Raw genomic sequence first — 6568 nt, forward strand, 5'->3', positions numbered from 1 at the left:
GGAGTTCGAGCCCCACAACGGGCTCTGGGCTGATGGCTCAGAGCCTGGAGCCTGTTTCCGATTCTGTGTCTCCCTCTCTCTCTGCCCCTCCCCCGTTCATGCTCTGTCTCTCTCTGTCCCAAAAAATAAATAAACGTTGAAAAAAAAAATTTCTTAAACTTATTGTATCTTGTTCCAAAAATTATTTAAGACAGGGACAAAGAGTAGATCCATTTGGTTAGAAGAAGGGGTTCATCTAAAGCAGAGGTTAGCAAATGTTTCATAAAAGTTCAAACAGTAAATATTGCGAATTTTGTGGACCATACAGTCTCTGTCACAACTATTCAGTTCTGCTGCACAAAAGTCACCATAGATAACACGTAAATGAATGAGATTGACTCGGTTCCAGTAAAACTTTATTTACAAAAACAGGCCCAGCACTTAGTTTGTTGATCTCTATTTAGAGGAATCATGGAAGGTATAGTTGAAAGGGCAGGTTGGGATTGTAATAATCCAAAATGTCAATGAATTTAGACTTTCTTTGGTGAACATTCAGAAGTTCCCAGAGATTTTTCTGAGCAGGTATTTGATGGAGAGAGGAACATTTTAATCACAATCAGAGTGAAATGCTTGCAAGATTAATCTGGTAATGACAGATAAAATTAATTCAAGGTGTGAGAACGGGAAAAATGTTAGAAGGAAAGAAGTTAAGTGACTACTGCAAAAGTCCAACCTAAGAATAAAAAGGGCCTGAATGGGGCTGGTGTAATTGGACATAAGAGGAAAGGATGGAAATAAAATAAACTTAATTTTTTTAAGTTTATTTATGTATTTTGAGAGCCAGAGAGAGAGAGAGAATCCCAAGCAGGCTCTACACTGCCAGCACAGAGCCCAACGCAGTGCTCAGTCTCAGGAACCGTGAAATCATGACCCTAGCTGAAACCAAGAGTCGGACAATCAGCTGACTGAGCCACCCTGATACCCCATAAATAAACTTTAAAGAGAAGAACTGACAGACTTTGAAAACTGACTTAGATACCATGGCAAGGGAGACAGAGAAAACAAAAAATAACTCAGAGTTTTAAGTACACACTTTGGAATGAAGCAGACCTGAGTTTGAATTGTTTGTTCCAACAGTTACTGAGCAAGTTATAAAATTTCAGTTTCAGTTCCCTCATCTGTAAAAGGAGTAAGAGCAGTGCCTCAGAATGCAGTTGGGCAGATGGAATAAAAATAATGCCAGTAAATCCCCTAGCACCATAACTAATATTTAGCTACTATTCATTAAAGGGCAGCGACCATGACATTGATTATGCCAAAAGATCATTCTCCAATCCCCACCCCATTCTAGTAACAATTTTGTCACCAAATTTTTTCATTTTAAGTATCAAGAGCATTGCATGGTATCCCATTGTGTGTAGGTTCCATAGCTCCTGAGCCAAAGTCAGACACTCAACTGACTGAGCCATCCAGGCACCCTGAAGTTTCCATAGTTTAACCAATCCTCCATTTTTAGACATCTTGTTTCCACTACTTTGCTGTTTTTTAAATCATTTAGGATATTTTCAACTCCAAGGGAAATAAACAATCCAAATCAAAATATTTTTTTTAAATAAAGGAAATAGGTTGGGGAAAAAAGAACACTTCAGTGGAGAATGGAACAAATCTTGTCAATTGTCTCCTGTTAATTCTCCCATCACCCTGTATGGATTATATTACCCTTGGAATTCAACATTCAACTTTTTTAATTGCAAAGACTCCAAATAATGGGGCTATATCAAAGGCCACAGGCAAAAAGAACTTCTCTTAACAAAGCTATATTTTCCTCCCTTTCTGCATTCAGATGGGCCACCTTCAGCTCAACTTGTCCCTTTCTTGTAGAATCCTACTGAAGACAGAATTATGCCACCCATGTTAACACCCTGAGTTACTCCTATCACACTGCCCCCACCCGGTACTATATCTCTGAAGGCATACAGTCAAGATTCTAAAGTGAGAGGTTAAGAGGTTAAGAAAAAGCTTTGCGATGATATAACAAGAGTCACCAACTTCTCAACCAGAAAAAATTGGGTCATCTTAGCCCAAGACTCTTCCTCCATGATTTGGCCATTTCTACATTTTAGGTCACTTACAGTCCACTCCTGGTACCAAATTATGGATCAGAAAGGGTTGCAAATAACAACAACAATAAAAACAAAAACAAAAGAAGAGCGCCACTCAAAATAACTTAAATGTGCATTATTTCACACAGCAAGAATAACTGAGTTGAAGCAACTCCTTTATTGGTTAATTTGACATTTATATACAGGCTCATCATCTATCTTTCTCAGTTCATCACTTGCCTATTTATGTCCTGTATCCATTCAATTGTGATATTTGACTTTTTCTTTTGATTTGTAAAAGTCCTTTATATATTAAGAATTTCAACTATTTTTGCTATCACACATGTTGAAAACATTTTCCCACTTTGATAGCTCCTTTTCAACTTTGTGATATTTTTGATATACAGAAGTTCATACTTTTGTTCATATATTATAAAGTTATCAATCTGTTTTCTTCAGAGTTGTATATTTAGTTTATTTGCTTAGAAAGCCCTTTCCTAAGACTGAATAACTCTTATATTTTCTTCTAAAATATTCATGGTTTAATAACATAGAAATATTTAAGTCCATCTGAAATTTATTTTGGTGCTAAGTGTAAGACAGGAATTTATTTATTTATTTATTTATTTTTCCTAAACGGTAGCTAGTTATCCCAAAACACCTTTTAGGGTACATTCCCTCTCTCCTCTGGAATTCATGGTCACCAATGATATACACTAAATTACTATGTAAAGTGTTTAGCCTCTTTTTTTTTTTTTAGTCTTTTAAATCTTTTTATTTATTTTTGAGAGAGAAAAAGAGAGAGACAGAGCCTGAGCAGGGGAGGGGCAGAGAGAGAGGGAGACACAGAATCCAAAGCAGGCTCCATCCAGGCTCCAATCTGTCAGCACAGAGCCTGACTCAGGGCCCAAACTCACAGACCACGAGATCACAACCTGAGCCAAAGTCAGACACTTAACTGACTGAGCCACCCAGGCGCCCCAGTGGATTTAGCCTCTTGAGCTCCCATTGCATTTCTTTCATATGTCAGCCTATTCATGGGCCACTGTCACTATTTTCATTGCTGTAGCATGATAGTTTGTTTGCTACAAGGCATGGAAATTCCCTACACATATCTCTTCTTTTTGAGAAGACTCTTTAAAAAAAAAAAAAAGGTTAACAAATATAGAAGCTTACTGCAGGACACTGAGACATTAGATGAATGGAATAGAAATACCTACATATCATTTTGAGAATCATCCATGATCTGAATTTAAAAATCACTACAAGATTGTCAACATCATGATGCTTTCTCTCTTTTTTTTTTAATTTTTTTTAACATTTATTTTTGAGAGAGAGAGAGCACAAGTGGGGGAGACACACACACACACACACACACAGAGAGAGAGAGAGAGAGAGAGAGAGAGAGAGAGAGAGAGAGAGAGAGATACACAGAATCCCAAGAAGGCTCCAGGTTCTGAGCTGTCAGCATAGAGCCTGACATGGGACTGGAACCCACAAACAGCAAGATCATGACCTGAGCCAAAGTTGGACACTCAACCAACTGAGCCACCCAGGCACCCCATCATGCTTTCTTTTTATTTCTTCTTTTCGTTTTTTTTTTTCTCTTTTTCAATTTCATACTTCTCAATTTCTTCAGGATTTAAAATCTTGAGGGTTGATCTCATCTCATGACAACCAGTTCAATGTTTTTGTCACCAGACTGAACCACTTCCAGGAAAGCCCTGATAACCAGTATAATGATCAGGTCATCCCTCTCTATGGCTTCATCAGTGTAATTGGTCTCTAGAAACTCACGCGGGGGGCACCTGGGTGGCTCAGTCGGTTAACTATTGGACGCTTGATTTCCGGTCAGGTCCTTATCTCACAGTTCCTAGGTTCAAGCCCCACCCCCCCTTCAGGCTCTGTGCTGTCAGTACAGATCCTACTTGGGGTTCGTTCTCTTTCTCTCTTTCTGTCTCACTCTCTCTCTCTCAAAATAAATAAACATTTAAAAAAAGAAAAAGAAACTCACATATGGACTTGGAACCCCAACCTATGGCATTGGCTTTCCAAGCATGGTATGTCCCTGCGGGTCAGTCTGATACAGCCTGAAGATGCCACCAAAGTCGAAACCCACAATAAGAGCAGAGATGCCAAAAGGCCTGTGCCCATTGCTCTGTGTGCAGTGTTGCTTCAGGCTGGCCATGTAGCAGGTCATTGTACTCCACGGTGACTGGGTCCTCCATGGTCAGTCAGCCGGTGACTCTGGCATTCCACCCCGGCCCTGTTGATGACCATCCTCAGATCGGCAGTGAACCCTGCAAGTACCACGCAGACGCTGTCATCCAACGCACAGATCTTGCACATGGTTCTCTCATCCTACAGTTTGGCCACTGACTTCTTCTCCATGCCCAGAACAACAACGTCCTTTCCTCACAGGCCAACCGCAGTCGAGCCCCTCTTCATGGCCTCCTGTGCATACTCCACTTGGAAGAGGCGACAGTGGGACGAGAAGACGGTGATGACATGGTCGTAGCTCAGGTTGGTGGCTTGGAGGCGGGCCTGGGCAAAGCGCACACTCACAGCCACACGGCCCGAGGTTCACAATGCCTCTGAGAAGACTCTTGGTCGATTGGAATTTTTTTCTCTCAGATGATCTTTGCATTTGTTTTTGTCAGGCTGCCCTCCCCCAAACTATGGTTTGGTTGTAATAGAAATAAATGTTGACATTAATTATGGAGAGAAATGGAATTTTTATAATATTGAGTCTTTCCACCCTGAAACATCTTCATCATCCCATTTATCTAGTTGTCTTTAGGAACTCCCTGTGAAGTTTTATAGTTTTCTTCATATGATATACATGTACATATACATGTATTTCTTAATTTCCAGGGCTTGGGGGTAAGGGTAGTCTTATAGTATTATTATAGTCTTGCTATTATAAGATATTTTCTATCATCTTATTCATAATTATTTTCTAGTTGGCTGTATTTTGTATGTCCAACTTAACTAAACTCATTAGGACTCTTGATTTTTCTAAGACTCTTAATTTTTCAGGTGATTGTTATTGACTCTGCAGGTAGGTAATCTTATCCTTTGCAACTAGTATTTCCAATATTATGTCTGGTTTTTTCCCATTTTATCATGTTGAACAGAATTGAATTTTCAGGAAAATGTAATATATTAGTGACAGCAACCATCTTAATACCTTGCTGTTAATGTTAAAAGGAATGCTTCAAATATTAGGATAAAGCACATGAAATTGCCGTTTTCCAGCCCCCATTCCACCCCCCCAAAAATCAAGTGTCAGCAATTTCCTATCTTTCAATCTATTATTTGGCCATTTGGGAATTTCAAATAGGAATTCATATTGATTAAACAAAAACTTTTTAGTGCGTTCAGTGTGACAGACATGGAATTAAGCTGTGGGGATATAACTCTAAGTGAGACAAACACAGTTTCTGCCATCTTGGAGTTAATATTACTATGGGAAAAAGCAGATATAGTTCAGCTAACCAAAAAAAAAAAAAATTAATGAACCAATTAGAATAGTGAAAAGGCTGAGAGGAATTATGTGCTAGGAAGTGGAGCAAGGGCACAGCTCAGACAGGATCAGTCCTTTTAAGGTGGGACACTGAAGCTGAGAGCCAAAGCCTGAGACACAGCCACCCACACAACGAGCTCTGAGGATCAGTCCGGGCAGAGACAGCTAAGAACAGGCTCTGAAAGGAAACTTGGCTGGTGAGTTCCTGAATCTATGGTCATGTGGCCAGAATGCCACCAAGTGGGTCCCCAAGCCACAGGCCAAACCTGAGCTGGTGACGGTGCGAACAGAGTTTTGAACTGAATGTGGATTAAGATTTAGGTTTGGAATGGGCTTGTTAATTGAAAATTAGATCTCTTTCACTGATAGAAGTGACAAGCAAGTGACAGGATCTGTTCCGAGTTGGTACACGGGGTGGGAGAAGGGGTGTGATGGAGCACCTTCAGAGGCACTGGTGAGAGAGATAAATAAAACCTGATAGTACCCTACTGCATTCAGTCATCCTATAAACCAGTTCCACAGGCTGCAGAGGCAAGCTGAGGATACATCTGTGTAGGTGTTGAACTTCATTTTGCAAACCAAAAGGAAGCAGTAATGCTTTCTGAGCAAACGCTTGATTCTCCAAAATCAGAGAAAGGATCACAGGACCCTAAGACAGAAGAGGAACAGGGATGTGCCTCTCTGTGGCTCTCACCTGTGGCTGGGCCTGCATTATTTGTACATCTTTTAAAATCCAGCAAAAAGTCCCAATGAAACAAATTTTCACAGCTACCCCCCAGGCCAGAAAGTGACATAAAAGTTGTTCCACTCGTCTGTTGTAATATTTCAGAAAAGATGAACAAGTTGTATGTGAAGCTGGATGAAAGACCAGTGGCAGAGAAAAGCCAGAGCTGGGTTCCAGCCAAGTCTGTAAAGACAAGGGAAAATTCTGGAGGGTAAAGCTTATATTACAAAGGACATT

General features: G+C 40.1%; 1 pseudogene; it reads right to left on the reverse strand.

The window, feature by feature from the left end:
- Positions 1-3652: 3652 nt before the first annotated feature.
- LOC122474415 lies at positions 3653-6319 on the reverse strand (annotated as a pseudogene).
- Between the last annotated feature and the right edge of the window lie 249 nt (positions 6320-6568).

Source organism: Prionailurus bengalensis, chromosome D4, assembly GCF_016509475.1.
Source record: "Prionailurus bengalensis isolate Pbe53 chromosome D4, Fcat_Pben_1.1_paternal_pri, whole genome shotgun sequence".
In the NCBI taxonomy this organism is placed as follows: Eukaryota; Metazoa; Chordata; class Mammalia; order Carnivora; family Felidae; genus Prionailurus; species Prionailurus bengalensis.